General features: G+C 40.7%; 1 protein-coding gene across 3 annotated transcripts in view; it reads left to right on the top strand.

Moving 5' to 3' along the window:
* FHIT (fragile histidine triad diadenosine triphosphatase) overlaps positions 1 to 24,450 on the top strand; it is a 1,103,012-nt gene that overhangs the window by 975 nt on the left and 1,077,587 nt on the right. The window contains exon 1 of one of the 3 annotated variants that reach the window (XM_077822780.1): positions 17,760 to 18,150. The exons of the other annotated variants lie outside the window; for them this stretch is intronic. The gene's annotated coding sequence lies outside the window, so the exon portion shown is untranslated. Of the gene's footprint in view, positions 1 to 17,759; positions 18,151 to 24,450 lie in introns of those variants that run through there. 3 annotated transcript variants of the gene reach the window in all.

Below are 24,450 nucleotides of genomic sequence, written 5' to 3'. Positions count from 1 at the left end.
CCTTGTAAACCTTAGCGAATCAATCAGATTTGACATAGCTCCTTAAATGTGAACTCAAAAGAATTTAATGGGAAAAAGTCTGCAGTGGTTGGACTGAGTGAGAGCTTGAAAATAAGAGTAGCGATAGTGTAGTTTTTTTTTAATGAGGAGGATATGTTTCTCTGGAGTACAAATTTAATTTTTGTCCTTGGTAAATTATTAACAACCCCATTAGGAAATTAATATGAAACTCCTAAGAACTTAGATGGAGGAATCAGTAAAATCATTTTGGTCATTTTGACCTTGGTTCGATGATGGGATTAGTTTAAATAACACAGTTAACTTTGTGTGTGTGTGTGTAACATTTTAAAGTCATAGTTACTGGATGGAGAAAGGAAGGCTTCGGTATAACTCTTGGGACAATTAGATATAGTGTGTAATATAATTAAAAATCTTAAATTGCAACATGCTTAAGCATATATCTATAAAGTTCGCGTGAAAGATTAATTGCACACAATGTGCTCTGCCTGTAGGCAGATTTCTTAGTAATTTATTTTCAAATAGCTGATGTCAGTGATTTAAATAAGACATTCCAGAATATTATTTCTCTATGGTAGGATCTTGGCCACTTAATTTAAAATTGAATCATTGAAATGCCTAATAGAAAACTTGCACGAAGTACTTCACCTTTTTTCCCTTGGGCAAGATGTCTATGTCCAACACATAGTAGTTCCCTTGATTTTGTAACCTGTTTTTATATTCCGCTCCAATGCATTTTAAGTTATTCAGAAGTGGTTTAAATCTTTGAATGACAGTTGAGAAGTATTCTGATCTTTAAAAGTTACATTCTTATGTGCTGAAAAGAAATTCCACATAGACATTGGGTTTTTTTTTTTTTTTTTTTTGAATTTGAATGGTAGGTTTGGAGTTCTCATAAAAGCCGAATTTAGTTCACTTGTCAATTCTGCCACTTAGTGTGAAAGCTTTATCTGTTGCTTCTTTCAGTGTGGGTAGAAGTTCATAGTTGATATTTAGACAGATCTCTTCTTGGAATGTTGTTGGATTCAGCCAACATTAGCTGTTATTGTTTCAGCGTGTGGAAGTTTTGATGTGAAATCTAATTAAATCCCTTTGCAAAGTCTTGTTAAAATGTGTTTTATAACAGTTTTTTAATTGGTAATTTTACACTGAGGTTGTTTTAAGTGGATGACTGTTTGAGTTGTAGGCAGAGTTTGTTCTTCAGATGTTTCTGCTTACTGTGTAAGTATAAAGGCTACAAGTTTGTCTCCTCACATCTGTGTAAGGATTTACGTGCATAATTCCCATGCATTGAGCAAAGAACATGAATCTAAACGTGTAGTAGGAGAAAAATGACTTACTTTTGCTGTCCTTGGAAAGCATGCTTCCAGTCTCCACTGACTTTATTAATGCTACAGCTAATATTTTTCATGCTTAAATATTCAGCAAATGCATTGTCACTTCCGTTTGCGTATTTTCCATTCATACCTCTTCCTTTAATTCACTATACTGCACCAGGGAGCCCTTAGTTGGAATTATGATGCATTTTGCTAAGTGAAATCAGAAATATAGAAGATAGGGCTGGAAAAGACTACCTGGGTCATCTAGTATAACCTTTTGCATAGAGCAGGATTATCCTTCTGTCTTGTAAATGATAACCTTGTATGTAAATGAAAGGATTTGTCTTTTTTTTTCCAGCTGTATTGTGTAGTAAATTCATATTCAGTTTTTCATCTGTCACCCAAATCCTTTTCTGTACACTCATTAAATAGGTTTTTTTCTAAAGTTTAAACTTGCACTTAAATTTGCCTATTTCTTCAAAAACTCAGTTTTGTAGCCATTTTACTTTCTTAACTTATTGTATTACAGTAGCACCAATTTGAGCCATGGCCTCGTGGCTGCTCCCCTGAGGCTGGGAGAGGAGCCTTTAGATGTGGGCTGGCTTGAACCCCCCACCCTGGACCTATAGGTACAGTAACATCAAGGATCCCCAACTAGACTAGGCCCCTATTGTGTTGGCACTGTGCACACATAGGGTGGGATTCACAAAGGTACTTAGGGTGCTAAGTCCCCTTTTAGGCACCATTGTGATTCACAAAACTCCCCCTTGGTTTCAGCCTAATTCTGTAGGCACCTCTAGTTGCTTGGTACCTCAGGTTTTGCAATAAAATATCTCGGGCCTGTGTTTTTGTCTCTGAGCATATGCACTGCCACTTCACTGGGTGCCTATCTCCTGCCTACACCTCAGTGCAATTCACAAGCTAGTTTGGCTGCCTAAGTTGTGTGTGGGATCTGATCCAGTAGGTATACATAGAGGTTGCCTTACTCCACATGAGACTGACAGGATGTAAGAGGGTGGGAGGGAAATGGAGGAGCTCCTCTTTATATCCTTTTGGCGTAGTTAGACCTGACATTCATTACACTTAATACACAGTTTATGACAACAGTATCTGAAGGTATCATATGAGGTGTCATATAGAGACAGTTGACATAGTTTCAGAATTTTTGTAGTTGCTTTTACAACATTTGTAACAGAATTGTGTATTTTCTATTTCACTTCTAGTTTTCTAAATTCGAAGAGGAACTGTATCAAAAGCTATATTACAGTTATGTTCATCTTGTCTCATTCTCTATCTTCCTGATAACTCTGTCAAAGAAGGCGATCAAGTTTATTGCTCAATGTGTACTCTTTTTAGTGTGAACATTATATTCTATGAGCTTTCTTTAAGAAACCCACTCAACACAAAGTAGGTGTGGATTTAGCTTATATTTTGATGAGATCACAAATTATACATGTTTTTGCACCATTTGCTACTAATTTTACACATTGAAACATGATGTAGCCTAAGGGTTTACTGGAGAATTGACTTCAGTAATTTATTTTTGAGTTTTCCTAAAGTTACATAGTACATTATTTTTGACTGGAATATAATTCCACAAACATAAAATAGAGAGATACAAATACACTACATGATATAGCACTATTAGGTTCAGCACTTACCCTATAAGGGATAATAAGCCGTTAATACCGAGCTGATTTGTCTATCAAGATTTGAAAGTTGTGAGTGATGAAAAAGCTGCTAATAGTGAACTTAGTTTTAGTGCAACTCTGTGTCATGGGTTGGCTGGCCCTTTAAAGAGAATTGGGCCTAGTTTCACCAGTGACATCTGATTTCCAGGTGATGCTGTGAGATCAGGGATCAGGAAATAGCTAGCGTCCTCATAAAAGATAGCAAGTAGTTCAGCTTGAGAGCTGCAGAGAATTTGAAAGCTCTTTCAGGAGTTCTTGTATCAAGGGAAAGAACCCAGCTCATATGTAATTTGCACATTAAAGGTGGGTTGAGTGTAATCCTGAAAGAAGCAGAAAGGCTCATGCAGGAGTTCCTGGTGGATGGGGTCTGCAGAGCAGTACTGCAGGGACCAGGTTAGGTTGGAAAGAGAGCAGAATGGCTCACTAGCACCCCCAATCAGATGACTTGCAGAGTGTAATTCTGGAGTGAATAGATGGTCTTTTGCAGGAGCCTCTGGGTTAAGTGAAAAAGGACAACTTTCTTTGTTGAAGAAATAAACAGAAGCTTTGAAGATAAGAGGACTGGAATGCTGTGGCTGGAGAATATTCTTTGGTGCACAGGCTGTTGAATTAGTGCACTGGTTTACACTCTGTTTATAGTGAAGTAACGGAAGAGTTCCAAAGTGATTGAGTATATTGCAATGGACTTTCAGTCCTCTTCATGTGAGCATAAACTCCACTTATAGTGATGTTCCACTCCATGAAAAGTGAATATCAGTGTGCTAAAACTCTAGGAATGTAACAATTATCAGATAACCATAACATTTTATTAGAATCTTTCTCAACTCAGCCAAAGAAGAGAAGTTGCTGTGATTCAATGAAAGGAGGAATCCCTGGTTTGTGTCTAGTTTATAGCTGCTCTTGGTGTGGGTGTTGAAGAGCTGAGTCAGATTTGCTGCTCCCCACTTGTGAAGGTATAGCCCCAGGTTGCTCCCCTTACAACTATTAGAAGTCTCCTGAAACTACATGAGGGTGAAGAGAGGCCCTGCTGTAGGAGATATTTTGCCAAGCAGACCCTTTCTTTTTTAGTGAAACTCTGCTTATAGAGAAATAGTGTTGGGAAAAGTGGTGAACCCCTTTAACTATGAGATGATTTCATTGTATTTGGCCAAATATAGTACAAAAAGCAGACTTGCATAATGAATATATACAATGGCTGACGTTATTTTGGGTCTGTTCTTGCACCATTGACCGTTTCATAATTGATTTAAATGGGGGAAAGATCAGGCCTGTTCTACAGTACAAGACAGACCTATTGTGGCTCTCCCTCTCTATTCCAAACCCCTTGCCAAATTATTTTCCTTTCTGCCACCCATCCTGTTTCAAGTCTCCATATAATTTCTAGAGAAGAGTCAAAGGTAGGCAGGATGCTTAGCAGCCCTTGTTTAGGCTAGATATCTTTATTACAAAAATTAAATCTAAAAGAAAGGAGTGTAACCACTTAGTATTAAGTCATGAAAAAGGAAAAAAAAACGTCTTGAATCTAAAGGTGGGCATAAATACACCTGAATAAATAATAATGCATGCTTCACTAGCCCTCATCCTGCTGTTCTAGCAGGACCTCCTCCACCACTGTGACTTATCGCTGGTAAACATTCTCTTTGTAGTTGTATACCAAAAAGCAATTACCAATGAGCAATATATAAACTTAACATTAAGTAGTGTGCCCAAAACAGCATTTGCTTTCATATAAATGGCAGCAGCTATAGGGAGATACGTTTGGTTGCCACTGCATTTTTCAGGGACACATGACATCCCCAGTCTCATGGAGAAACAGGAGAGAAAAATATGCATGCTTTATTTTTGCTAAATAGAGTAATAACGACTGTAAGTCACAGGTGAATCTTGAGTTTCTAAACCTGTGATTCCCCAACAGCTTCAGGCCAGGCTATTTGCCATCATGAAACCAAAACATAGACTATCAAATCCAAAGGTTCCTTGGGACTTCTCATGTCCTATCTTCTAACAGATTAACCCTGGAAAAATGCTGGTGCTGAAAATTAAGTACAAGTTTAACTGTTTTGCTGGATTGAGATCTAAATTAATGTAAATGATAATTCTCAGTTTATTTTTGCTTAGGCTGAAAATTGACTGAACAGTAAAGGCACTTCAAAAATGTAAAATTACCTGCAAGGGATAAATTTGGAGTTTCAGTTTGCAACACAATGATTAGAAGTTTGTGTTCTGTTACTATGAATCATGTGATGATTCCCTGTACTGGAACTGATTTGGAAAAATGATTGGAATAATTTACAAAACAAAGTAAAATGGTCACTCACATTTCAAGTATGGCCAGATTTTACCTTGTTGCTTATCCTCCCAAACTCTTGTTCCTTTTGCTGCTGGAGTCTTGTCACCCCCACCCCTTAATATCTAGGTTTCAAATGCACAGTTTTTAGATACTTAATCCACATTATTTGGTATCCAGTGGATTCATCACGTATCTAATTAATATACAGTAGGAAAGCAACTAACTTTCTATATGAGGGAACTTTGAAATCACACAGAGAAATGTATGGATTTTTTTTTTTTTCATTTCTTGTTCTGGGACATTTAATGATTTCAGGCTCTAAGTTTTTTTTAGTGCATGTTTCATTATTAAATATTTAAGACTTGTATGGCTGTTATAAATACTATTTAAGAATGGCAAATTTCTTCATTACCCAAACATTTTCAGGTTACTTAGTGGAAGAGATAGTAAAAACTAAATTCGAAGGGTTGGTGTTTGAGCACATCTCTAGTCAATAGGGAACTAGCAAGTGGAATAATAACATTCTCAGACTTCGCTGTGGTAAAGCCTATAGTGATTGGGTGCATCTGCACAAAAGATGCTTATAAGCACAGTCTAGTATAAATCACCATGAAAACTCTCACCTATGTGAAATTTTATGTTGACTATCGGATTGCTTTTTATTTATTTATCTGAGTACTATTGCATCTAGGTCATCAGCTGATATTTTTGGTTCAGTTATAAAAAGATCATACTAACTAATATTTCCATGTGGGATTTGTGTTTTGCTTAGTGAGAGTCCTGTGTAGCTAGGAATCTGATCGTTCAATACATTATTTGTAAGCTTTACATGCTATTTTATCAGTACTGAACTAGTACAATGTAGTGGTCTTGGCAATTGTATTTTAAACAACTAAGCTGTATGTTGTGGGATGGTGGGTAAAAATGCGTTTGTAGCTTTATAGTGAAAGTCAGCATTATCTCTGCATTTAGTAGATAAGATGCCAACTGCTAGATTTAAAATAAGGAACATACTTCATATTGGATGTTCAGGTGTTCAGACAGGAGTAGTACATGAAAACTGATTAAGGGGTTCTGCGTTAGCTTGGTACTTAAAATGCACTTTTTGTCCAAAGTTAGTCAAGTACTTTTTCACTTCATAGGAATGGATGACTTTATTTTGGATAAGATTTTAATTTTTTTTTCAATGTTAGAGGTATGGATAGACTTCTTAAAACAAATGAATAAATAGAAAAAAATGCTATCTTTACCTATGAAGTTTTCATATTTTTCCAACTTAAACTTTTTAGGTTTTTTTTGGTAACGACCATAAATGCATGAAAAGAAACAGTCTACAACCATATGCTTAAATAACTCTGCTATGTAAGTTGACTGTTCAGATCATAAAGCCAACCTTAAATAAATAAGATACATAATACACAGGACCATCCCATTATATCTGTTGAGTGTAGTCTGTAGAATCTCAGACTCTGGACCTTATAACAACAGTGTGTTTTGGGACTGTATGACCAGGAGACCAATAGCAGTCAAAACATAAGCCATTTCTAGTATTGTATTTTTCTGAGAAGATGCCACCTGTTGTAGAACTGCTCCCTCCCAAATATTTTCCACAGTATAACACTTCATGAAACATACACTGGAAAACTTTGGGGCAAACAGCGACCTCAACAATGTCTTAAAGACACTGAACACAATTACAAGTTGAACAAATGTACTGGGAGGAGAATTTCTCTACCATTTCAACAACAGAAGAAGCTGTTTAATTGGTACTAGCAGAAGGGACCTTTATGCTTTCAGTAGGTCAGCAACTAGAGGACTATATCTCTTTCATGGTCACCAAGAGTACATTACAGTATTTCCTGTGCACTGGTTCTGTGTCCCCTTTAGGGTCCAAAGCTACTAACATCCTTATAAAAGTCCAAAATAATGCTTCTGGCTCCTTTATAGGCTGCATAACAAATACTCAATTTCTCTCAAATACAAAATACTCTCAGTTTGGAAATAAAATATTTTTACTAAAATGTTATATGAATATTCCGTTTCTTGCGAGGTCTCTTATGAAGCACTTGAAGTATTTTTGACCATGAAATAAGAATGTACATATATCTAAAGCCCCACATTGAAATATGTGAGTAAATTGAAAGTAGTGGCTGTAAATTGTCTTAACTAAAGATACCATTGAACATGCCATATGGGCACAATTAAAGATTCACTGAATTTTATAAATATTTTTACCCTGATTGTTTATATATTTTATTAATCTTTATTACTGATAGGCTATGTAATTTATGCACAGAAATTTACCACTTGTCATGAAATAAAGGTCATGAGCAGATTGTTGGTTGGTGTAAATTGGCAGTGGATGTATGACAACTTATACCACCTGCGGTTTTGCTCCCATTTGTAAGAAGGTGAACTTAAATCATAGCAGCCCTGAGAAATGATGGAGGAAAACTGGTGGCATGGCCTTTGAAGGAACGTAATTTGCATCTGATCAGTTTCAAGTTAAGAGATCATTAGTTTTGATATGATGAAGTTTATCTATAAAGTCCCATTAAATGGGCATTAATGACCTAAGAACAATATGCCATTGATAACTAATATGAAATCCCTGCTTTTGACCATAGTTTTAAAATGATTTCATGATAACAATTATGGCTGTCCCAGCATTGGAATTCCCCTCCTCAACTGCAAAGCTGCATATGGGGAGTGTAACAGGGTATAGCAGGGCCCCCGTCTGTCCTACCTTTGCTGTGCTCCAAAAACCACTGAGATCTTCTGGTTCAGCATTCACCACCCCGGTGCCGTTTATTTACACAGTACAAACCCACCACCTCTCAACATATATCGCTGGGGGTTCCAGCCTTAGGGGCATCTCTTTCTTGCAGCTAGAAGGGGAGAACTACCCCTCTTCCTCAACTCTCTGGCTTCTCCCCCTGCCCTTTGCATCCTTTCTGTGAGCCTGTATATAACTCTAGGCTAATCAAGCTGGCAGCTGCTCCACCTCTGCCAATCAGGCTCAGATTCCTCTAGTCAGCTCCAGTTCACCTCACTTAATTGGAGCTGGAGTGACAGAGGGCTGGCTGGTCAGCACTGTCACAGGCAACAATAATGATTACCTACCCCCTAAAGCAGATGTCTACAAGTGTAATAATTGTTGAGGGCAAGTGTGCATTTTCCTATGCCAGTAGTATCAAAGGCTTGTGTCTGCTCCAAATGGGCTGAGCATTGCTGCTTTCCCTTATGTCCAGTGTGTGTGTATACATATAAAATATTGTATATAATATAATATTACTGTATTTTCTATAATGCACATTTATCATATTAAAGAGCTCTAAACTTTGCAGTAGCTTTGATTGAAGCACTTTTCAAGTTTCATATTCCTGTACACATCTATCCGTCTGGTCATGTCTTACTGCAGAACTGACTTTTAAAAAATCTGTACAAATATACATTAGAAACATTTAGATTGCCATTAAGAACCTAGAAACTTATTACTCCCCATTTTCTTTAACAGTTTATCAAGAATTATAATTTTAAAGTGACACAGTTATGTATATAACTTTTTGCACACAAATTAGTTAACTTTGCATTCTTTCAAGTCACTCCCTTTGGGAATTAGTGTTGTTACCTGGTGAAGGCAATAAAATGTGGTTAATTGCCAATCTTTACTTGTAAAAGTTACAGGAGATTAAAAAGAAAAAAGCAGTTCCAACTATTAACCAGGCCTGGCCTGGATTTCTTTGATCTAAATTGTCTGATAGATCACATTGAAAAGGCAAATCTTAAGGGGGTAAAGGGAGGGGGAAGAAATACTGTAGGCTGAACATGGTTTTCATTGAAAGTGCTGTTCAAGACAGTACTGCAGCTCATTTTTTAAAAATTATCAGAGACAACTTTTTATATAAACATTTTTTAGCGATATGGATAACTGAATTAATTTTTTTCTAGAATATGGTAAGTATTTCATAGCCTGGAGACATAGTAAAAGAGAACTAAATTAGTAAGCAGTGGTACCAGTAAACTTCTTGTGTTTCAAAAATACATAAAGGGAAAAATTCTAATTTTAAATGAGAGCAGTAGCTTCAACTTATGTTGATATATTCAAATGTGATAAGGGTTCAGAAATAATTTAAATTGATGATTAAATTGCAGTAAGTCTTAAATAGATATTTACAACCTTATTTTAACCACTTACATGCTAACTTCAGGATCACATTTAGAGGTGTATTCAAGATGGATACTTATCTCCCATTCCTATAAGGTGCTAAATGCCTTCCACTCTCATTGTAGCATTTGGGAGTTGAGGGTGTTCAGCTCCAGTAGGAGACATTGTGCACTTTACAGGATCAGACTGTCAGCTGAAAGAATAGTCTTCCTCATGCAGTGTAAAAAGAAAAGGAGTACTTGTGGCACCTTACAGACGAACAAATTTATTTGAGCATAAGCTTTTGTGAGCTACAGCTCACTTCATTGGATGCATTCAGTGGAAAATACAGTGGGGAGATTTATATACATAGAGAACATGAAACAATGGGTGTTACCATACACACTGTAACGAGAATGATCACTTAAGGTGAGCTATTACCAGCAGGAGAGCAGGGGTGGGGGGGGTGGGGTACCTCTTTTTAGTGATAATCAAGGTGGGCCATTTCCAGCAGTTGACAAGAACGTCTGAGGAACAGTGGGGGGTGGGGATAAACATGGGGAAATAGTTTTACTTTGTGTAATGACCCAAATTAACTTAGGCTTGAATAGAGACTGGGAGTGGATGGGTCATTACACAAAGTAAATTCCTGAGTGAGAAAGTTGCAGTGCTGTAAATTGCCAGTGTAGACAAGCCCTGAGTCTCCTCTGCTTGGTACCAGAGCTTACTCTGAGCTTGAGATTCTACACCATGCACCTCCATTCTTCAGTGGAGAGTCGGACAGTGAGCAGGAAGAGATTGTCTCCCATCGCTCCTTCCACTCATTTTATAATCCCCATTACCAATCTGGGCCTCCACAGCTGTACCATCTGTCTGGCTTTCAACCACCCTGGTATAGACAACCATGGTGCTAACCACCAGGATCCTTCCAGCCATCCCAGTGGCTCTGTTGGGACCTGTGGGAGGTGTATAGACGACATGCCTCCTGAACATCTAGCGTGGCCTACCATGAACCAATGAGGCGCCCTCCCTCAGCCCTAGTATCCTGAGCCCCTGAAGAGATGAGGGATGCACAGGAGGATGACCTTGAGGAAGAGACCACAGACCAACATCTCATCTTCCTCACCAGATGAGGCAGTGATGCCCCCTCCGCCATCTCTAGGAGATGATTTTAAGCTCTTTCAAGACTTAGAAAAGTGGGTGACAGACACTCTGCAATGACCTATAGAGAAGGTAAAAAAGTCGCAACATAAGCTGTTGGGCATTTTGCATTCCTCTCCCTCATCCAAAGCAGACCTCCCCATCATCGAGGCTCTCTTGGATCCAGCCATGCTTATATGGCAGACCCCTGTATTGGTCCAGCCAATTTGTAAACGGGCCAATAAGAAATATTATATTCCAGCCAAGGGTACAGAATTTCTTTTCTCCCATCCACCCCCTAATTCGATCATTGTGGGTGTGGTGAATTCCAGAGGTCGCAACATCAGGTGAAGTCCACCCCTTATGATAGGATTGAAAACACTTTGCCTTTCTCCCAAATAGGTCTTATTCATCTGGCACGCTACAGTTCCACATCGGGAATTATTGGGCCCTAACAGCAAAATATGACTACTTCAGTTACTCCAAACTCAATTTGTTTATTGATCAACTTCCGGAATCACACAAGCATCAGTTTAGGGCCATTCTCAGTCAAGGGTAACTGGTGGCCAAGATGGCACTTCAGTCAGCACTCGCAACTGATACAGCGGTGCGATCCATCTCCACAGCTGTTGTGATGCGGCAGACTTCTTGGCTACGTTTTTCTGGCTTCCCCAAGAAAGTATAGACAACTATAGAGGACCTTCTTTTTGAATGCACCAAGTTGTTCGCGGAGAAGATGATGGGATGCATCCCTCCACACACTCAAAGACTCTTCAGTTGTTAGGGATTTACACATCTGGCCAGAAGAGCAAATACAGTTCTCAGCCTTCATATACAGAGAAAATACAGTTCTCAGCCTTAAATCTCATACAGTATACTACCCAACTTAGTGCTTTTTATGAGCCTCAAAGGAAAAAGTCCAGGTTCTCAAAGCACAAGCCATTGGACCCACAGCTTTCTTCTTCCCAACCATCCACTTCAAAGCACCAGTTTTGATGGATTGATCGGGGCGCCACCAGACAACTCCTTTCAATACCATCTGATGTTGACCAACCCTTCACATCCCTATGGATGCTTCCTTGCTCTGTTCCACAGCAAATAGGAATGGATAACATCTGACAAATGGGTTTAAAAATTCACTGCAATGGATATTCAATTCATTTCACCTCCATCTCACCCTCAACACCCTTCCCTGTCTCTTTAGGGACCCTTCTCACAAGAGTCTGTTGTGACAAGAGATGGATCATCTCCTCCATGTAGGAGCCATAGAACCCTCAGCACTTATGAGGCAAAGGTTTTACTCTTGTTGCTTCTTGATACTCCCCCAAAAAAGAGAGTTTGGAGATCCATACTTGACCTGAGAGCACTCAACAAGTTTGTCAAGGCTCAAAAATTCAAGATGGTCACTCTGGCAGTGATTACTCCTGCTTTGGAACAGGGAGACTAGTTCTTGGCCCTCGCCTTCCAGGATGCTTATTTCCATATTTCAATCTTATCATCCCACAGACAGTTCCTCAGATTTACCCTAGGACAGGGCCATTACCAGTACTGAGTAATCCTCTTTGGGTTATCATTAACTCCCAAAGTAGTCTCCAAGGTCCTTTTCATGGTAGTGGCTCACCTGTTACCCTAAAATTTAGACATCCATTATGTTACCTACAAATTTGCATGGGGCTTTTAGCACCTTGAGCAAAAGCCTGCCAATTATGTTAGCCTATGATAGTGCTTCTAATTTAACAAAAGAGTAACAAGGTTGTGGCCCTCCCTAAAGGAATTGCTAGGGTGTTACCAGGAGGCTTGTCTCCTACCTGCAGAGGGCTCCCCAGAACAAGCTATGTTGTGACAGACAACGTAGTGTGCATATGCTCCATAAATCGTTGGGGGCACTATATTGCCCTCTCTTTGCACAGAAGAACTAAGACTACGGAACTGGTACATTTCCCACAGTATTACAATATCAGCCGCCTACCTGCCGGAGCATGCAACACAACAGTGAACAGTCTCAGTCACAAATTCCCACACAACCATGAATGGGAGATAAACACAGTAATACTCCATGACATATTCACACAGTGTGGGACACTGACAGTAGACCTGTTCTCCACTTACTTGAGCAAGAAATGCCCACACTACTACTCTAGAGCACGCCTTGGTCAGCACTCCTTAGGGGATGCTGTCCTTCTCTCATGGGACCAGGGCCTTTATACACCTCTCCCCCATTTGTTGTATTGCTGTAAATCCTGTTAGAGAGAGAGAGAGTGCACAATATTATACTGACTGCTTCCACCTGGCTGAGACAGATGTGTACCCTTCCCTGTGACAGCTGGTGACGTGCCTGCCAGTCCCTCTTCAACCCACTCCTTACCTCCTCTCAAAGAACGAAGGACTCACTCTCCATCCCGACCTATGGATACTTTGGCTCAAGGTCTGGCTCCTTTATGGTTCCAACATATAAAGATATCCTGCTCTGAGGAGGTACAGGAAGTGTTACTTACACAGTAGGAAATTGGCTACCCATCATACTTACCTACAAAAGTGGACCATGTTTCAGTTTTGGTGCCATTTCAGACAAATTACCACGACATCTGCTACTCTCCCGGTAGTCTTAGATTATCTACTTGCTCTAAAGAAGTCAGGATTATATTTTAGCTCGCTCAAGGTCCACAGGGCGGTCATAGCGACTTTTCATCAACAAACAGAGGGGACTCAGTTTTCTTGCACCCAACTACAAAGAGGTTCCTCAAGGGCATAGCAAACCTCTTTCCCCAACCCAGACAATCCTACCCCATCACGGGACTTGAATTTAGTATTAAAGGATCTGAGCAGACCACCCTTCAAACCTATGACCCTGGGGTAAACAGTGAGGTGGCAAACATTGCAGATGATACAAACCTACTCAAGATAGTTAAGTCCCAAGCAGACTGCAAAGAGCTACAAAAGGATCTCACAAAACTGGGTGACTGGGCAAAAAATGGCAGATGAAATTCAGTGTTGATAAATGCAAAGTAATGCACATTGGAAAACATAATCCCAACTATACACATAAAATGATGGGGTCTAAATTAGCTGTTACCACTTCAGAATGAGATCTTGGAGTCATTGTGGATAGTTCTCTGAACACGTCCACTCAAGGTGCAGTGGGAGTCAAAAAAACAAACAGAATGTTGGGAATCATTAAGAAAGGGATAGATAATAAGACAGAAAATATAATATTGCCCCTGTATAAATCCCTGGTATGCCCACATCTTGAATACTATGTGCAGATGTGGATGCCCCATCTCAAAAAAACATATATTGGACTTGGAAAAGGTTCAGAAAAGGGTAACAAAAATGATTAGGGTTTCCATAGGAGGAGAGAGAAATAAGACTGGGACTTTTCAGCTTGGAAAAGAGATGATGAAGGGGGGTATGATAGAGGTTTATAAAATCATGACTGCTATGGAGAAAGTAATTAGGACGTGTTATTTACTCCTTCTCATACACAAGAACTAGGGGTCACCAAATGAAATTAATAAGCAGCAGCTTTAAAACAAAGAAAAGGAAGTATTTTTTCACACAACGCACAGTCAACCTGTGGAACTCCTTGCCAAAGGATGTTGTGAAGGCCAAGACTTTAACAGGGTTAAAAAAAACCCTAGGTAAGTTCATGGAGGATACGTCCGTTAATGGTTATTAGGCAGGATGGGCAGGGATGGTGTCCATAGCCTCTGTTTGCCAGAAGATGGGAATGGGCAATGGGTTGGATTACTTGGTGATTACCTGTTCTGATCATTCCCTCTGGGGCACCTGGTATTGGCCACTGATGGAAGACAGGATACTGGGCTAGATGGACCTTTGGTCTGACCAAGTATGGCCGGTCTTACGTTAAGTTCACTTACACATCTGTCAGTAAAGTCAGCGTTTCAGGTCACCATCACCTCAGTGAGGGGGATAAGGAATATAGTGGCTCTTATGGTGCGCTTCCCTTTTACAGTATTTTTTTCATGACAAGGTTATGCTCAGGCCCCACCTGCTGTTCATCCCCAAGGTTCCTTCGGCCTTTCACATGAACCAACTCATTCACCTCCTGACCTTTTATCCCAAGCCGCACCGTGATAATAGGGAAGCCATTCTACACACACTAGATGTTAGGAGAGCCCTGGTCTTCTACCTGTACAGTACGAAGGCTTTTAGGAAATCTCCTAGGCTTTTCCTTTCCATTGTGGCTAGGTCAAAAGGTGCAGCAGTATCAGCCCAGAGGCTCTCTAAGTGGGTCTTGAACTGCATCAAACACTGCTATTGTGTTTGCAATGTAGTACCTCCATCTGGAATCCATACACACTCCATGAGATCGGTTTCCTCTTTGATTGCCTTCTTCAAGGATGTCTCTACCCTGGAAATCTACAGAGCAGCCAGATGGGCATCTGTGCATACCTTTGCAGAACGCTGTGCCATCACTGAGGACTTTGCTACTGACGCTAGATTCAGCTTCACAGTATTGTCATCCATAACAGACTCGACTCTGAAGCTCCAGCCTCCCATTAGGGATACTGCTTGGGAGTAATTTACTGTGGAGCACCCATAGGAACACTTCGAAGAAGAGGAGGAAGTTACTTTATGCAATAATGAAGGTTTTTCAAGACGTGTGCCCCTATGGGTGCTCCATGACCCACCCTTCTTTTTTCCACTCAGAGTTCTTGATAGGGAAGGAACTGAGGGAGCTTTGTCTGTGCAATGCTCGTTAGCCTTGAGCCACAACATGAGGTGGGAGACAGCACGTGAGCAGGCACTGCTACCAAAGTTCTCCATTCAGCAGGGCAGGGATGCAAGTGCACCTACAGTGGAGCATCCATGGGGACACACATCTCGAAGAACCATCATTACTGCACATGATGCATAATTTCTTCATATTCCACTGAGTGCCAGGTTTTCCACTGCTGTGAGCAGGTTCAGCTCAGTTGGTTTAACTGGAGTGTGGCTTTGTCCAGGGGACCTCTACTACTTATTGCAGGGGTACCTCCTCTGGCCATACCTGCGGATTAGTTCTGCCAGTTGTACATCCTTTTCTTGTGGTTCCTCAGCCCATCCTCTCACTGTCCGTCTGTGGCTCCTCAGGAGCTGCAGTGCCAAGCCTTTGTTTCTTAGCTCTCAGGCCAAGTCACAGTATTCTTCCCCTTCTTGGGTAATAAAGTCTCTCCAGTCTAGTTGTCCAGTTGATGTCCCCAGTGTAGCTGTGCCACTTCCCAATGGCTGGTAGGGAACCCAGGCCAGCCCTCTACACTGGGTTCCAGACCAGGGATCCTATAACAAGCAGCTATTTCCCTGATATTCTTCCTGCCTAACCCTCTGAGGCTTCCTTTCCCCACAACTTCTCTGGGGTTGACTCTTCTAGGGCAGAAGTGGCCAACCTGTGGCTCCGGAGCCCCATGCGGCTCTTCAAAAGTTAATATGCAGCTCCTTGTACAGGCACCGACTCCGGGGCTGGAACTAAAGGCACCAACTTTCCAATGTGCCAAGGGGTGCTCACTGCTCAACCTCTGGCTCTGCCACAAGTCAAGCCCCCACTCCACCCCTTCCCGCCCCCTCCTCTGAGCCTGCCGTGCCCTCGTTCCTTCCCCCCCGAGCCTCCTGCATGCCACAAGGTGCGGGAATGGAGGGGGAGGCGCTGATCGGTGGGGCTGCCAGTGGGTGGGAAGCGCTGGGAGTGGGGGGTGGAGCTGATGGGGGGCTGCTGACCTATTACTGTGGCTCTTTGGCAATGTACATTGGTAAATTCTGGCTCCTTCTCAGGCTCAAGTTGGCCACCCCTGTTGTAAGGCTAGAACCCAGGGGTTATTATCCCTCTTGGGTTTTCCCTCCCCTCCTCTGCTCCCAGAGAGGAACTGCATACTGTGTCCCTACAACCTCTTTCTGCTGCAAACTTCCTGTCTTTATAATCTAGCATACCCTGACCCCAGCTGACACTCTTGTTCAAGTAAACCTGCCTCTCCTTCCGGTTGCAGCCAGGTACTCTAACTGGTCCCCTCAGGTAGATATTTAACCCTTTCAGGGCCTGTGTGGGGTATCTGCCACATACCAACTTTTACATAAGTGCTGCTTTTGATCCAGATCAGTAGTGTCTAAAAGTGGGGTAAGTTTGCACTGCTGCTTGCCATGTTCCACCTGTTCGGTGGAGAAAGACTTGGCCTCTAGGGCCTGATTCAGTAAAGTCCTTAAACACTTGCCTAACTTTAAGCATATGAGTAGTCTTATTGTCTTCATTGGAAGTATTCACATTCTTAGGTAATTTGCTGAATGCTAGGGCTGTTAACGCAGCCTTTGGTCCATGAACTTAGTTAACCTGAACATTAAAACATTCTCTTTAAAACTGATTTAAATGATGTAATATGTATTAACTATGCAGTGTTTTAAACAGATCTGTAAGAAACAGGCCTGATTTGGGACAGGACTGCAAGAAAGTTACTGATCAGTTTTTAATTGTTTTTTTTTTACTTCTCATGGTGAAAACTGAAGCTAATCTTCTGTCGCCCTTTTCAAAGCTCTTTGTATGTCTTTCAAGCTCTGTCATTGTCTATCCTCAGGCCTGCTGGAATAAGGCAGGTGTGGACTGAATCTAGCCAGATTGCCCTTTCTGAAATGATCACCTCTACTTCAAAGGAACATGGAGGGGCTGGTGGATGAGGAGGAAGGAGGCTAGTATGGGGGAGACAGGGAAATACATTGTAGGAGGGAAGATATACACTGGCGGAACAGAAAGGTTAGAGAAGGAGGCAGGGGAATGTCTGGGGAAGGAAAGCATGATAGTTCCCCATACTAGGAGTAAAGAGAGTGTAAGTGCTATTTTCCTCTGAGCTGTTGTGGGTAGGCCCACATGATTTTGTATGTTTTCAAGTTGAATTTTCTTCCTGAAATGATCATATGCATGTTTGGTGTGGGAAGCTTTCCGCTTCAAGTTAAAATATTACAAGAGAACAAAACCCTCTCCTGTTCATTTATTTTAAAAATCTCAGTATTTTGTGTAGGGGGAGTCTGAGCTGACATTATTAATTAGGGGTCATCATGGTACACAGATTATTTTATGTTATTTATAAAAAGCAATTTTTTATAGGATTTACATAGTTGATTCCAAAATGTCTCTTAAAATGTTAGATCCCAATCTTGCAAACATGCACATTTAAAATTAAGCACATGCATCAGTACATTCAGGATTGGAGCGGAAGACTAAGTGCTTTGGGGCATGTCTTACTATCTGACAGCACGGTGACTAGCACAATGGGACATTTACCCATTTGCAGCCTCTTGCCCCTACTATAATACAAATAATACATACAGTTACAACTAATTGTGCCTTCACTAGACAAAAAGTATAGGCCAATGAACTAATGGTAATAATCTGCACTGTTGTTTTGGAGATCTTGCTTTAGTTACAGGCTGTCTCTACGGGCCAAGAAGACCTAGATGAAGTGCTGTGTGTTGTTCACCAACAGCCCTATGATTAATGGAAGTATTACCCATCGCTGCCTCAAGACTGATGTTCCCCTTATTTTCAAGGATGGTGTCAGCAAGGTGTGTGCAAGCATATGGATGCAAACTAAGGGGAAAAAATAGAGGCAATTGACATGGGGAAGGATCCCCAGAAATGTGGAAGCCTCTTGAAAAGAGGAAAAATAATTTCTTGATCCTATGTTTCAAATATGTACTCATAACTGTGGGTTTAGATACGTTGCCTGTAGTTACAACACAGCATAAAACGGACCTTTTGGCCTTTGAACTGTCTGGAATTTTCATCCAGACATGGGCACAGTGGCTTTTAAGAAGGAGTGACTGAATCCCAGATTACCATACTACCATCCTTTTTTAAATTGTTCCAAAGCATACACCATCTCTTCTGCGATTCCACTCTAGAGCACAATAGCTGCCATTGATGTTCACTTCCAGAGAATTTATGTATTCTGCTCTACTACTTTTCATTTTGAAGCTTATGTCAAGAAAATGTTTCATCATTTCACAAGGCCTACGTTGGTTGTGTGGCCAAATTCTACCTTCATATACACACACCCAGCAACCACTGATGTCAATAGAACATAAAAATGGCCACACTGGGTCAGACCAATGATCCATCTAGCCCAGTACCCTACCTTCAGACAATGTCAATGGCGGGTGCTTGAGAGGGAATGAACAGAACAGGGCAATTATCAAGTGATCAGTCAGAAGCTAGGGATACAATGGGGTTACATTGCTGACCATTTTGGCCAATAGCCATTGATGGACTTATCCTCCATAAATTTATCTAATTCTTTTTTGAAGCCAGTTATAGTTTTGGCCTTCACAACATCCACTGTCAACCAGTTTCACAGGTTGACTATGTGGTGTGTGAAGAAGTACTTCTTTTTTTGTGTGTTTAAACATGCTGCCTGTTCATTTAATTGGATGACCCCTGTTTCTTATGTCCTGTGCAGGAGTAAATAACACTTCCTTATTCACTTTGTCCACACCATTCATAGAAGTTGCTAGTAGAGTAGAGAGACATATCTACTTTCCTTCTGTTGAACCTGTTTATAGAAATACCCTTTTCCAGATTTTTTTGGGTACCATCTTAAAGGCACGTATGAATGAAGAAAGATTTTGTATTTTAAGATCAAATATAGGACAGGTAAGGGTACAGTTCAGAAAATAAGGGCTTCCATCTATCTTCATTTTATACTGTAATTAGCTGTTTTGTAAAATGTCTTTATTTCGCCCTGCTTCATGATTTAAATTGGGCCAAGCTACAGTAGTTCTAAAAATAAAAATCACACACTAGTGAAAATTGCTAGCCAAAGGAAACATACAATATATAAAATTGAATTTTGTGAGAAATATACAGCTACAACTTTATGTAGTTTAAACGATTACTTTTATGCTTTCCTCAAGGCTATTCTGAAGGGATAAGTGGTAGAATTAATCTCCAATGTATTGTAGAGGCAAATAAGTTATAGGTTTAGAACCATGTAATCTAGAAATCATTTGAACTAATGTTCTCAGATTAAAGTGCATTATTTGACAAAAGACTACTTTCAGTCAATCATAGACCAAAAAAATTTCTAGAGGTTAGCCCGGTACAGACACTTGCATTCATACAGATGCATCATTGCTCCAGCCACATTCCTGTTTTTCAAACAAGAATCCAAGTCACCCCATTGAGCCTTACCAGTGATTTGAAGATGCCATTGGTTAGGTAATTGTGTTTTACCCTTTGCCCATCTTGCGAACTTTTTCAGGTATATTAGAACCTCATTCTCACCATAGCTGAAAGATCTTAGATAATGAAGGGAGCACACACTTTCTGAATCTCTCAGATGGAGATCTTGTCACTTTTCCCATTATTTTCTTCCTTTTTGTGTCTTGTTATGGAATATAAGTAATACCAATAATGTGGGAATTTACTGTTTGCCCTTTGCTTTGAAAAACAAGCACTAAGGTTACATGTTATCCAGATATAAAAGAAGTTTATTCAAGGTAATCAGTTTTGGTTTGGCATTTAATCTGAGTGTTTGAAAAGTTGGCTGCTGATGCTCCATTGCCAAAGATGATGCTTAATTTTTGTGGAGTAGCCCTCTGTCTTCCCAAACATGAGGGAACATTCTTTCTATGGCAGTTGATTGCAGCTAAGGCTAGCTCGTACTTGATTTTGAGCCTCCTCGGTCTCATCTTTGCAACCAGCATTTTTACCATTCAAAACTACTTGTAGGGAGTCTGATTGAGACATTGTGTTATTTCTCCTTAGCTTTGTAACTCTCAGACAGACAAACACGGACTGTAATGTCTAGCATTGCAACAGAAAGTCTCAATGTGGGTTCATTGTGGAATGGGCTGCTGACTATGCTTTGCAGCTGTCCAAATACACAAAGTTTTAATGTTAATCTTCTTGCTGCAACGGAGAAAGAACAGCTTCCTCTGAGGCCAGTCCCTGCTCCATTACTCAACTGGCAGAAGTGTGCTTGTCAGTCATCACCCTCTCTCTGAAGCCCAATTGCATAACCTTTACCACATGCCTGGGGAGATGGAGAATTCGCTCTTGCACCCGGGACTCTTAGACCTCTGGACTGACTCAGAAAATATTTCAAGATGCTTTTATTGTAGTGTCGTGGATTTTTTCTTAAATAGTTCTGTCATGCTTCTCTTTATGATATTTAAATTGTGGCTAAGTGTTGGCTAAAACAGATTAACAGTGGACAAATCTGATGAAAATTATCTGCTGTTTCAAAGGTTGGCTGCATTCAATTAATTTGCTTTGAAATTATTTTGTTCTGCTTACATAAAGGTCAGGAGGGAGGAGTTGTTTTTTGGAATTTAAAGAAGTAAGGTTTTCAGAACCCTTATTAGTTTCCCTTTCTACTAATAAAAATAGCTTTTGTTTACTTACTGTTTTGTTTTTCTCAGTGAAACTTCTCTGATGAAATTTACTTAAAACGTTAAGCACTTATCTGTACTAAAGTTGCATTCATAGTGTCATGTTTTTATTTATTTTAAATTACATATAGTGGAAACACAAAGCAAGCAATAGCTATGCTGGATTCACTGATTTTTGGTGATTATTTCCTACCTATTGTAGATTTACATTTTTCTAGCTAAAATAGTTTATTTGGACGGTGGACATTATTTAACTGGCTTGTGTCATGTGTAGCTTAATAAGGTATAAAAAAAATCCCATAGAATTTGTAATAGTCATGTTCATCAACATTCAGGAAGAATAATAATAAAATCACAAAAGGATTCATGTATGAGTCAGTGAAGCATGTCTAATTACAGTTTTCAGTCACAAAACTAATAAAAATTGGCAAGAAATTGGGCCTCTATTAAATACATATTTCTGGAGATCTGGGGAGGAGGAGGAAGAAAACTGCATTTTTGTGATTAAAAACAATGACAATCACATCAGGCTTTTTACACTGCACAGACATTGTTTTAGCATTACAGGGTGGTAGAGACCATATTGGCATGGATTATTTTTTTTAAATGGTAAAAACAAGTCATAGAAATGAAGAGAGACTCTCAAGACAATAGTAATGGCTCCTTAGGTGAACATTAATACATTTTGTAAAGTTTACATTAACTTTGAAAACTGTATCTATTGCTGAAACTAATCAGCCAGTTTTTCTCTGTCATAGATCAATAGCATTTTGACATTACATCTTTTCCCTTGCTCTTTGTCGAATGGGAGATGAAATCTGAATGAGGCAGGATGTGAGACTGTACTAGCTGAATGTGCATAAAGTAAAGAATGTATGAAAAGGGAATGTTTTTTTAATGCACATTTTATGAGGAGGTTGAACATTTTTTGCAATAATTTCAAAATTATATAATTATTCTGGCTTCTGTTTATAGGAAAGAGAATATTTAGTTTCACCTAAGGAACTACACACAAGCCCCAACTTTTAATTGTGGCGGGGGGTGCTCGACCCCCAGCTCTGCCCTAGGCCCTGCCCCCACTCCACCCCTTCAGTGCCACACCTCCGCCCTGCCTCTTCCTGCCCCCTGCTCCATCCCCATCCTGCCTCTTTCCAGCCCCTCCCCATAGCGCACCGCATCCTTGCCCACCCCCCCCCCCCGTATGTGTGAAACATCTGATTGCAGCAAGCGGGAGGCACAGGGAGGGAGGGGAAGGTATTGATTTATGGGGCCCACCAGCGGGCAGGAGGGGGTGGGGAGAGCTGATGGGGGCTGCCAGTGGGTGCTCAACCCCCACCATTTTTTCCCCTGGGTGCTCCAGCCCTGGGGCACCCACGGAGTTGGCGCCTATGGAACTGCAACTCTTTCTATGGTAAAAATGCAGAAGCACAGAGTGCAGGTATTTCTAGCTGGAGCTTTAAACCTGCTTGCCAGAGCTGTATATAAAAGACCATCGCAAGGGTGGATGATTGGGGGCCTGCAGTGAAGCCCAGCCGTCTTCCACTTTTGCTTCTGGGACTTCTGCCAAAGTGCTGACTCTGCATCGGGTCTCCATCTTTCATATCTGCCGGTGGTTATAAGTCTGAAGCTTCGCCCCATCCACTAGTTAATGAGAGGAGCAGAAGCCTTCTTTTTGCCCTCCCTTCTCAGTGGGGAAGGTCTCTGCTACTCCACCCCTCCCTTGGCTTTAGTTGCTTGGGCCCTTTTATCCCATAGCACCTACCTTGTGCTGCTGGTCATTGCTTTCGCATGCAACAGTAGCAGTATGAAGCTGATGTGAATCCTACAGGTTTTAGAACAGTAGCAGTGAAACTGGCGTGGGTCTTGTAAAATATACAGTGCTGTTGCTTGGCAAAGTTAACAGCAGCAGGGACACTAGAGCTGTCTTTCTGCAAGCTCAGGAAGACAACACTTGATTGGCTGAGATTCAGTTCATGCCTGCAAGGTTCTTTTAATCCATAATGGAGAAGGGTTGGATTTTTTTAAAATTATTACTTACATTTTGGGGTTGATCCTGCTTCTGTTGACGCCAGTGGCAAAACTCTAATTGGAGTAGAAGACGACCTACGCTGTGAGTTTGGTGGACATTAATTTAACAGGAACATACAGTCACCTATTATTTCACAGTACATGTTTAATAAAGAAGGAAACAGAACACTTGTCTTAACATTCTGTACTGATTACAATTTAATATGAAGGAAATGAGAAAAAAATATAAATAAATGTTACCCTGCTATCGAAGAGATCAACAGCACTGCTTCTACACAGTCAGTAGATTGTGTCTGCTGCACCTGATTGTCCCTAAATTCCACCCCCCCGACTATGTTATTTTGCCTCAACAGTGTTTCCCATTTCTGAGAAGTGGTGGCATAAAAAATATAAGATTGGCCATACTGGTTCAGACCAAAGGTTCATCTAGCCCAGTATCCTGTCTTCCAACAGTGGCCAATGCCAGCTGTTTCACAGGGAATGAACAAAACAGGTAATCATCAGGTAATCCATCCTCTGTTGCCCATTCCCAGCTTCTGGCAAACAGATGCTAGGGACAGCATCCATGCCAATCCTGGCTAATGGCTGTTGATGGTCCTATCCTCCATGAATTTGTCTAGTTCTTTTTTGAACTCTGTTATAGTCTTGGCCTTCACAACATCCTCTGGCAAAGAGTTCCACAGCTTGGCTCTGCATTGTGAGAAGAAATAGTTACCTTTGTTCATTTTAAACCTGCTGTCTATTAATTTTGTTTGATGACCGCTAGTTCTTGTGTTTATGAGAAGGAGTAAATAACAGTTCCTTATTTACTTTCTTCACAGCAGTCATGATTTTATAAACTTTTATCAAATCCCCCACTCGTTATCTCTTTTCCAAGTTTTAGTCCCAGTCTTAGAATCATAGAATATCAGGGTTGGAAGGGACCTCAGGAGGTCATCTAGTCCAACCCCCTGCTCAAAGCAGGACCAATCCGCAACAAAATTATCCAAATCCCCAACGAAATCAGTCTTATTTATCTCTCCCCATATGGAAGCTGTTCTATACCCCTAATAGGTTTCAGAGTAGCAGCCATGTTAGTCTGTATCCGCAAAAAGAAAAGGAGTACTTGTGGCACCTTAGAGTCTAACAAATTTATTTGAGCATAAGCTTTCGTGAGCTACAGCTCACTTCATCGGATACATTCAGTGGAAAATACAGTGGGGAGATTATATACACAGAGAACATGAAACAATGGGTATTACCATACACACTGTAAGGAGAGTGATCAGGTAAGGTGAGCTATTACCAGCAGGAGAGCGGGGTGTAGGGGCTGGGGGAGAACCCACCCCGCTCTCCTGCTGGTAATAGCTCACCTTATCCCTCCCACCCCGCTCTCCTACTGGTAGTAGCTCACCTTACCTGATCACCTTACCTGATCATTACAGTGTGTATGGTAACACCCATTAT

The sequence above is a fragment of the Eretmochelys imbricata genome, chromosome 7 (genome assembly GCF_965152235.1).
Source record: "Eretmochelys imbricata isolate rEreImb1 chromosome 7, rEreImb1.hap1, whole genome shotgun sequence".
NCBI classification, from domain to species: Eukaryota; Metazoa; Chordata; order Testudines; family Cheloniidae; genus Eretmochelys; species Eretmochelys imbricata.
Note: the sequence above shows the minus strand (reverse complement) of the source record. Positions and strands in the feature narration are given on the sequence as shown.